Below are 11,389 nucleotides of genomic sequence, written 5' to 3'. Positions count from 1 at the left end.
TTCAGAATATATCGGAATTGGGAACACAAATGAAGCACATTTTTTTGTTATTTCGGAAGTGTGTTGGAAACAAATACTTTAATATGATCAAAACAAATCATTACACTAGGTGATGCAATTTCCACACATTTTCGTCTGTGCACTGTACAGTTTTGTAATAAAATTGCATGTCTGTGCAAATGTAATGGTCATTTCAATTAAAAATGTGATGTATGTAATGGCAGTGTGCTACCACACCTTGAATACTCCATTCTGTGCCACTCCACACCAGTCCACTTTACACCACTGCACTCTGCACATTTCCACTATACACCACTGCAGTCTACGCCTCTCTACTCTACCCTATACCACTATGCCAATGCACTCTTCGCCTCTGCACTCTACACCACTGCAGTCTAGGCTACACCAATCAACTCTGCTCAACTCCACTCTACGCCCCTAGGCAATACTGCACTCTATGCCAATACACTCTACGTCAGTACACTTTACTGTGTAACATTCAACTCTACGCCAATCCACTGTACGTTACTCTAATCTACTCTATGCTACTCTACACAACTTCACTCTCCTCTGAAACAATCTACTCTACGCCACTCTACTACTCCATTGTACTCTTAACCACTGCACTCTAAATCACTGTACTCTATGCCACTGCTCTCTTTGCTTCACTACTCAACTCTACACCACTGCACTCTGACACGCTACTCTGCTACACTGCTCTCTCCACCACTGAACTCTACGCCACTCTACTCTGCACTACTCTTATCAATGCCACTCGACTCTACACCACTGCTCTCTATGGCACTCAACTCTACACCACTGCCCTCTGAATCACTCAACTCTACGCCACTCCACTCAACTCTGTGCCATTTCACTCTGGCCACTGCACTCTACTAAGCACCACCCTAATCTACGCCACTGCATTCTACTAGGCTGCATTGTACACTGCTGAATTCAATGCCACTCCACTCTACATCACTATACTCTGCAACATTGTACGCCAATGCACTCCACACCAGTCCACTCAACTCCACACTATGCCGCTCCCATACACGACACACTGTCCCACTCCGATCTATAACACTCTACTGCACTCTACGCCCTTCAACTCTGAGACACCACGCCACACTCCCCTGCGCCGCTAAATTTTAGCTGTGCTGAACAGCAGCCACACTGGTGTACATCATGGCTAAAACACATTGGCAAAGCCGGTAGCTGTTGTTTAGACAAGACCTATTGGCTTTGCCAATAGTCGTCTCCCTTTTTTACAGTTTTTCTTCTCTCTCTCCCTCCTTTTGTCCCCCTTTTTCTATTTTTCTCAGTCTTTCTCTGGATCAAAGTCTGATGAGGACAAATAAGTGCTGGTCCCAAAAATGTGTGCCAGTTTCACCTCATCTGCAACCACCATCTTCAATTAAGAGCTGGGTCTAACTCAACTTGGAGGTTGAGTCCCCATTTATTTCTAAAGTAATGCTGACGTATGCTTAGCACATCTATTAAATTGCATGGCTACCCCCAGTCATTTGGTTACAACCACCCATGTCTAGTCATCCACCCTTTCTAACCTTTTTTTCACATACAAACCCAAGTAAATATGATTTCGTACATGGATCTCTGAGAAGTTCGTTAATGTAGAACCACGCTTTGTAAGGTATTCAGGAACTTGCTTTACAAAACAGTTAAACTTACCTATGCTATGATGACATGCATGGCAAGAAATGTGTACGATTGATATTGATGCACAGTAAAGCACGCCCACTACGTTTGCGTTCTGCATGCACATTTATAAATGTTCTGATGTTTTTTTACATGGACATCTTAATGACAAATGTTTAAACGAAAATCATTTTGGGGGGGAAACAGGTTGAGGGTGTAATAAAATGTATATACTCTGTTTATATGCGTAGCTAACACTAATTTGACAAATTATTATAGCCTTGTACTTCATTTCATACAATGTCTTATAATTGTCTTTTTTGTACTCTTATCTGTTTAAATCTGATCAAATATGTATTTACAGAACATCTTTTTATGACTTCATTCATATCCACTCTTCATCATTAATTCTTTTGTTTGATAGACAAATACATTCATTCATTCCCTATGTTCATCTAAACGCCATACAAGTCTTCCCATAAGTCCCAAAAACCCTTTCAGAAGTTTTGCCCAAAATATAACACAAGGTGAAGGAAGTACGCTGAACATGTTGGTTATGTGGTTCTAAACTGAAACTAATGATATTACAATCTAAAGGCAGTGATTGTCGTGGATGTGTATTTTTGATCTCATTTAACACTGAATTTTGATTGCATTTGATTCCTTTAAATCCTCAATGACAACTAACCAGTTATCTATAACGTACATTTGCACATACGCATGCTGCTTCAGTTCGAGGTGCTCTGTGTGGATGATCCTGGGCGAACACTTCCTTTCTACTGCAAATCCACTAACAAGATTTTCCTATATTTTCTATGTTCCGTGGGTCCACCCTCCAACTAGGAATGATAGTAAGTATGGAATATCATTATACCAGAGAGCCGCTGTAATCGGTGAGTATCATATCCTTATTTATCATACCCAGCTAAGCACAAAATTGGCCATGGACCATTGTCCATATGGACCATCTCTATACTGCTGGCATGGTATTAACTGCCATAAACCTTATTTCTGCTTTTACCCTCTGATTCTAGGTCAGAATACCACAAACTGGACCTGTGGCACAATTCATCGTGTTTTTCTCACGTTTCTTTAATTACGTCAACAAATGTGGATTATGTCAAGAGATTTCCAGTTGAACATGCCTTTGAGAAGGACGGCTGGAACTGTCTGGATGGATGCTTTACGCGTGGTTGTGAGGATGGATTAATATTTCAGATATACATGTTACCAAAACAGAAGCTACTCCTGCATCATTGTCTTCTACTTGAAGGAATATAATCTCAAGCAATTCATTATATACCAATCAGTTGTTTTTCAGCTGGTTTATAAAATGTAAAGAGCAACACTTTGAGTTGTTAAAGACTTGCTTGTGATGTGGATGGAGCAGAGTTTCTCACTGAATAGATGCACTTTCCTGAGCTTCCTAACCAGCCCTGTTTCCTTTCTGGGTGGAACCGTACATGGGACTCCATAATTAAGTGGACCGAATAAGAGAGTTTGGAAACTGCCATGTTGGCGTCAGTGGAAATGCCTTGGATAGCAGTGACCATTGGATACTGAATGTATGCCGAAGCAAGGAATGCCTACCAGTACTTGTAGATGAACAAGATGGGCGAAGCTTGGCAGAGATCCTCACCCACAGCTCAACTACTGAGATGAACATGCTTTGGAATATGGAGTGCTGACAAACTCCTGTTGAGTGTTGTGGTAAATAACACCCTTCTGTTGATTCTCTGTGTGAGGTTGTTTAAGTGGGACTAGCTGAAACATAGAAAGCTGGGACAGCTAGTGGTGGAGAGATTTGGTCCTTATATGATCTCTCCAGTTGAATGCCTCATGATCGTGGAAACCCTTTAGGTTGCAGCATAAAGACGATGAATCGTTCTTGGAGCGTTTGATATTAGATAAGCAAGCAAGAAGGAACAAATAGGACTTCATGTCCCATACGAGCAGGAGGAAGAGAATAAGGAGTTTGTGATTACCTACGCACTGAAGCATCAAGAGATGATACAGGTGCTACAATCAACGATGAAGATGGAAGAGATGGAGACTATGATTGTTCTAGTGGATTCCTGTTTGTTGAAGTGGAGACTTGAATGATAGCACTCAAACAGCAACGACTTCAGTGAGGTCTAAAGTATAAGGGACAGAGGCATTGAGGTAATTGAAATAACTTCAGGATATGGAGAGTCAAGGGTGCCTTGAATTCCCTTCTGATCATAGGGTGGGGGGTTGAGAAAGCGAAACATTAAAAATGCTATAAGAGCAGTGATGGTCCATGTTTTGGGAGTCACCTCTCGCTGCAGATGTTTATTGACTTAGAGTTGAGAATTTCTTTCTCCAGGTCATCACAACCAATTGTGGTAGAGAGAGCATTTTCGCTATCCTCTGACCCATCTTAGGGCATCAGCTCCTCCAGTGGCACGATTGTGGTGCTACTACATGACCAAGAGGGGCGTGAATCTCCCTCGAAGGTGGTATTGTTCCTATTTCTAAATGTTTGCAAGGACGCATCAATCGATAGTGATCCTAAAAAAATATGAGTATGGGTGTCTCCTAAAAAGAACTTTGTCTTCTCGATCCTGGGGTGCAGGCATCCTTTTTGGAAGACGTCTAAGAACTCCAGTTGAGGGTGAGTGCAGTTTATAGTGTTTTGAGAATGTTTGCATATTGTGAGGTCTTACTAGATCGATTTTAGATCATAAGTCATGTGATGGAAACAGTAAATTCTCTTTCCCTCCGTTCCACTTTTTGTCAGTGTTTAGAAAAAATGACTTTACTTTTTGATAAATATTGGAGGGCACACAATAAGTATCTGGCACAATGCCGACAAGATGAGAATTATTTGAATTATGGTACTGTGATTTTCATGTTTTCGGCCTTCAGGCTGTCTGATTTAATCAAATTATATTGCGTTGAGACTTTAATCACCTTTGAATTCCCAGCCTGTTGTATAAGTCTGTCCAGAGAAAATGAAATGTTAAACCGCTATAAAGGAAGTGGGGATAATATAAAACTGTAATTTGAATAAATGTCACCCAAGAAGAGGCAATTAAAAATTGTAAGAACACTTTCAAGGTAAAGTTATTTAAAGACATGGTCAATAGATTTCTTTATATAACAGGACAGGAGCTCTAGTAAATCACGAGCAAAGCTAATTAAGAAAAAAATCTTTATATACTATAATCTTTCATTTGTGATAAATTTGCGGACAATGTCCAGAATGAGTTACCATAAGTCGACACCCTTGGTAGAACAATGGTTTGGGAAAATCTGGAACCGAAGGCCACAAAGAAATTGTCCTGTCAAATCATCTAGGACAGATTATTGTTATGTTTTTTTAGTGGTCTCCGCTTGAGAGCACAGTACATGGAATTGACTTATCCCTTTATTGCTATTCATTTATTCGACTAACACCCCTAGGAAGCAAGAAAACGGCAAAGAGAAAATAAGAAATGGTAAATCCATAAAAGGGCATACCCACAAAAATAAACTGGATCACAACATAGTCCAACAGACTCGCCAAGGAAGAGCAGGCAAAGAAGGATAGGACAGGAGCACAAGTTGAAAGGGGGTTACAGTTTTGTATTTTAAGTAGCAAGAGAGTGAACGAAGATGAGATCTTTTTTTAAATGATGTTTAAGGGTAACTAAAGGTTAAATTACACCTAACCATGCAAGCTGTTAGGAAAAGTATAGCTAAATGAATGCATTTGATTTAATAGATTAACAATAATTAAAAACAAATACTGGCGACGCTGATTGGAAGGAACTTTTATTACCGATTACTGTATAGTAGTTATGTAAGAAACCTGGCTTATACCAACGTCTCAGTTAAACTTTTATGCATTATTATTAGTAAGCAAAAGGAAATCGCCGTCACCCAATAGTATTTCACCTGTTGGTGACTTACTTTATTGAAAATGAATTTTCAGAAGTGGATTTGCTGGCCATTTTAATTGAACAAGCAATCGTAATTGCTTTGAATTGGCTGGAGAATCTATCTACTGTAAATAAACGTGCCTTTTCTCATGGAAGTAGGTGTAAATTTGGTAAGTCCATGCATGAGTTTTTTGATGGTTTGTTTATTTGCAGGCAACATTAATATTCAAATATATTGCAAGGCTAGAGACCCGAGAGTGTTTCTTCTCAGTTCTGGTACAATAAACTGCTCCCTATAATGGTATCAAATTTGAACTTGAGATACCAATGTAAAAAAATGAATAGCAGTTGATTTTATATTTTAATGATAGCTTTCCTAATGATATTTTTCCATATTTCTAGCCATCATATGCCGGACTCGCAGAGTTTGATTGGCTTGCCATGAACCGTACGTCTGTGCATAGATATTTGTTTTTTAAAGTACTGCAAACGATGGAAAGGTGATCATTTGCCACTTCGTGTTAATGTAGCTCAGTAGTCTCGCATTAGGGAGTTTGACAGTCTGTGCTGACCATTGTTTTGGGGGTGCTGGCGGTCATTGGTGGGCCTGATGTGAAGACAGTTATTGATGAAAACAATGCACTCCGCATTCCCTGTTTGAGGCTTGCATTGGGACTTCAATTAAAGCAAGTTCTTGGAAGGAACTCTGAAAATGGGTATGGAAACAAACCTTTTTTTGTAAGCATGCAGATGTGAAGTTCCTTTTACTGAATGAATTAAAAAGGAACTATATATATATATATATATAGAGAGAGAGAGAGAGAGAGAGATATTTGGGAAGGAGGTGGCAGATACCTATGGTTTGTGTTTAATGTTCCTATTTCTTTGATGTCGAGTCTTACAGAAAAGAGTATTATTTTTTTACCGTAGGGCTCTAAAAGAAAAAAGTAGGAATTTTTACTTGAATCTTAAATGAACATCGCTATTTCGCTGCACATGCAAGGTATACTTTGGCCTAAGCAACTGTTAATTATCAAAATATTTGAGGAAACATATTTAAAGAAAACGATTTTCTGGTCAGAAAAAGCAGAACAATCTCCGATTATCCCCTAAACTTCCTCCAAAAATCAGAACGTTTATAAGAAGGGCATGTTTCTCATTCTAAATACAAATCTCTACTTCAGTGCTTTAATCAGTCAGACGTGTTTTCAAAGCATAAAGGTGACCAATTACTGATAGTCTTAAAATCCTGTCTACCCCTTCTTAAATTGAGGTAAGATGCATACAAACTGAAAACAATGTGTCTTAGTCTTTTAACAATGCAATCTGTTTTTAAAGTACATATGGTATACGTTCCGTTTTCGAATTGAGAGGGAGAAACACAGGAATGTAATTTGCAATAACCATAGAAATGGTCCTGTGTAAGTTTTGTTTTGCCTTTTTTAAGACGTCATTCTTTTCTAACGCATATACTATAGCTATATACACAGTAGCAATGTATACTACTACTGTCTCCCCCAGACCCAACCCTTTAAATAATCAGGCAAGCACACAAGATTCTTTGGGCCCAACAATATCAGTGGTAGGTGGGAGTATTTTAGAAAGGTCCTCTAACATTCCCTTGAAGTTATGGAAGTAATCTCGTGATGGCCTGTTTTGGTTATATATAAAACAAACTACACCAAAGGTGCCCATTCACTATAATTGTGAAAGTCTAACTAAATCATATAAATGGGTGTGCCAGTCTTACTTTGATTGTCCACTGTTGAGATGTCTGTCTGGAAAAGTACTGAGATCTAGTTATCTTGATATTCCACTGTGCACTGCAGTACGCTTTCCTATAACATTTGTTAAAGCATTTCTTATAATTAGTCATTTCTAAAACTGAATATCATTTTAAAGCTTTTTGGATTAACTGTATTTGTGGTTCAAATTTGTTTTTATTGTTGCAAAATATGAGCTTACTATAGCTAACCAGTGAAGCCGTCATAACACTTAGGATGGTGTTCCATACTACAAGAATGCAACAAATTAACTACCTCAAAAACTTGAGAGACATAGAAATTATGTTTTAATGTTTCTGTTCTCCCCGGGCCCGATTCACAGAACTAACTTAAGACAAAATCCTAAACTTACTACCGTTTTGGTATTCACAGAAGGCACTTACTCATTTTGGAATTCACAGAAGACACTTACTCATGTTGGCATTCACAGAAGTTAGGACTCCTAACTTTAGGACTCCTAAATGCCTTCTGTGAATACCTAAACTCTTAAAGTTAGGATTTTTCTCAGTTTAGGAGTCCTAAAGTTAGGAGTCCTAACTTTACTACTCCTAAACTGAGAAAAATCCCAATTTTAAGACTTTTGGTGTTCACAGAAGGCATTTAGGAGTCCTAAAGTTAGGAGTCCTAACTTCTGTGAATACCGAAATGAGTAAGTGCCTTCTGTGAATACCAAAATGGCAGTAAGTTTAGGATTTTGCCTTAAGTTAGTTCTGTGAATCGGGCCCTCCTTGCCTACTGGCTGGTCATTGCTTGCACTACAAGGAAGAGCCGGGACAAGCTTCTGAAAGATGCTGTCACTAAAATTTAACAGTAACCCCCTTGTTATCATCCCTTCTTTGTGTAATCTGACCAACAGACTGACTGTTTCTTCCCCCACATGACTGGATGCAGGGAGCAGCTTTCTGAGCACCCCTTTCTTTTTGAGTGTTGTCTTTGACCTGTCTGTCCTTGTTTGTGCATTTTTCAAATGTTTTCCAATTTGAGTTGTCTTAAAAAGAAATTAACTAGCTCTTCAGTTTTTTAGGGCAGTTCTCCGTGGCAACTCTTTACAAGGTCTCTGTATTTCCTTGGGAACATGTTGCCAGGGTACAAGGTCTTCAGATGTATCTGCAAGGTAACTCTTTGAATCCCTCACTGTAACTGCCCTTCTCTTTCCACAACTCCTGGCCTTCCAGCTGTCCCTCACTTCACTTGCTGCCACTTTGTTCGAACCCCACCCACTCTTTTAGGTTCATCTGCACACCGTACCTCCTTTACTGTAAACTATCCACCTGCATCAACCATCCCCCTCTTAATGGATTGCTTCCCCTCATACATGCGTGGTTGAGGAACAGTCTCCTCTCCATGCAGTGACCGAATGAGATCTGTAACTTCCTAGCAGGACTGCAACTATGTTTAAGAGGTAATTGGGGTCCTGTGTGGTCTATCTGTTTGAGTTTGAGTCTCCTGCCCTGTTCCAGGATCATCCCTGATTTTTCCCAAAAGTGTGACAATCCACCATTTCATCTCACTTAAGACAATTCTGTCTTGTGGCACTAGAGACTACTTCAAAGTTTTACTGACTGCTTGAGCACCCGGGGTCAGGGAACGAGAATGAACTGTGAACACGGCTGCACCTACTTGAGCAGCTGTTGCCATTCCATCGTCTCGCACCCCACCCTTCGACTATCCAGCTTTATCATATCCCACCTGTACCCATCTCCAGCTTTCTGTATTGAAAATAACACTGATGTTCCATGCCTAGCCCACCCAGCAGGCTCCTGTGCAAAGAGGGGTTCTCTATCAGATGTTTCACAGCAGCGCTTCCTGTTTTGGGCTTCCTTGTGCCTTCCAGTATCCGCAGGCTGCACATGTAGGCCATCCATACCTGAAAGAGCAGGGTTGGAGGTTGAATTGTGAGCACCCTTTGCAAGTACTTGGAGCACCTGGTGCTGTCTTGCCCTCTTTTCTCGCTCCCTTCCAGATGGTGCTTGGGCTGCTCAGTAAGCCTCTGACACTCCTATTTACCTGGCTCCGCCCCACTCTGCAGTTTCCCATACTGTCAAATGTATATTGAGCATATTCAGTCAAGGAGCACGCTGGAGCCACCCTACGCATGGTGTATCATACAGAGTACCGGATGTGAGGGCTGTGAAAATAGTGGTATTTGAGTCTTCTCTGGAAGGGCTTCCTAAAGAAATGAAGTGAATAGGGGTTTACATAGGCAGTGTTGGTATCTATCTGTGGACGAATTCGCAAGTACATTATAAGGTCTGTGCCAGGCAAGAGATGTGATAATGGCACCACACTTAGTCCTATCACACCGCTTCGGCGGCTGATTAACCTCGCTTCAATAATGCCACGAAGCGTTTCCTTGCCGTGCTTCCAACACCATCCGTTTCCGAAGTTCGTCATTTTTTTCTTTCTCAGTTTTTTATTATGTGAACTAGACCCGAAGGTATTGGAGCTTTACATAAGCTTAAATTACACAAGGAGACATTCATGTTTTTTTTGGCACGGAGAGATTAAGTGATTTGCCCAGAATCACAGGATGTTTAATGTCGCCGAGACTCGAAACGTGATTCTCCAGTTCCAAAGTCGGCAGCTCTGGCCGTTACTCCACATCTTGAAATCATTATGGTCGTATTTACATAGCTTTTTTGACTCCCATCATTTACTGTAAGGCAAAAAAAATACATTTCTGTATGAATATTATGTGAGAAAAAATTGGTGTTTAATATTTAAACTCTGTGCTTTATGTTCTTTGTTCCTTTGTGCTTTAGTGCTTCAAACCACTATTTCCTATATTATTTTGCACTTGGAAACGCGTTCCAGTTCTCCTGTTGTGATTATCACTTTTCAAAAGTCAATCTATCTTTTTGCTTTTCATGCTTCGTCAAATCGTTTGGGAAATGTAAGTATTACTGGTACCGAGAGCTGCCTCTCCAGACGTGAGCAGCTCATTGACAACAGTCTGCGTCGGTATTCAGCACTCTCCCCAGAAATTCTGGAATTACTTTGCTCAAACCTTTCATCCCAGCTTCGATTCAGCAAGTATAACCATAAAGAAAGCATCAGGTGAATGCCACAGTGAGTCTTAAAACTCCAGCGGACATCATCAGTGTAACTTTATGGAATGCTTGTGTTTGGTGATTGGTAGTTATGCAGGATTGTATAGAAAGGGCTTGGTTTACTTTTGTTTACAGTGGATGGACGTTTTAAAATCTCTCCACTGTCTCTTTTGAGTCTCTGATGTCCACATTTACATCGTCTATGCAGAAGAAAGCTTTGCTTACACTGTATGCCTGTTCATTCAAACCGACAGTCTGATATTCCAAATCTTATTAAAAACTCTGGTTAGGTTTTCTCCTATTTACGTTAGACCACTCAATGGATGACTGGGATCTCCCACTTTGAGTGACAAAAAGAGCCACTATGTAAGCTGTGGCCTTTACTGTGTAGGCTCCTCCGTCTAAGCTGTATCTTACTCGGATTGCAAAACTGGATCAGATTCTACATCAAGGAACAACCATAAAAGAAAACCTCGGAATATCTTTTTGACCCTACCCTGGCAATAAGCTACAAATCACTTTCTGGCTTAGTGGCACAAGACCATTGCTGTGGTCTTGTGTATCCAATGTACTTGTATTCTTGCTTCCCTTATGAGCAACCCATGTCCACACTTACCCCAACCTAGTAATTTGTGGATTTCTCTGATGTGAGTAGTTTGGAAAACGTGTTGGCTTTATTAACATTTACAAACATCTTTCCGAACAAAGGCTCAAGCGTGCGTATGTCCAGGCAAAGATATGTTCCAAGTTACTGGTCTTGGAATCCTTCATGGAACATTTAGGCACTGTGACTTCTTGTCATTTCATATGCAACTTTGCTGTGCTTTTTACTAAGGCACATTTGTTTTATCTTTTAAGTGAATCAGATGAGTGTACAAGAGTATGTAATACAGAACAGCTCTAATGGCATTATCTTTTGGGACATCAGATGGCATTTTTTGGGTGACTTGGGCAGTGCTCAAGTTTTTCTCTTCTATTTAGGGACCATAGAGAAGACAGACTTTACATTTGCTGG

The sequence above is a fragment of the Triturus cristatus genome, chromosome 8 (genome assembly GCF_964204655.1).
Source record: "Triturus cristatus chromosome 8, aTriCri1.1, whole genome shotgun sequence".
In the NCBI taxonomy this organism is placed as follows: Eukaryota; Metazoa; Chordata; class Amphibia; order Caudata; family Salamandridae; genus Triturus; species Triturus cristatus.
Note: the sequence above shows the minus strand (reverse complement) of the source record.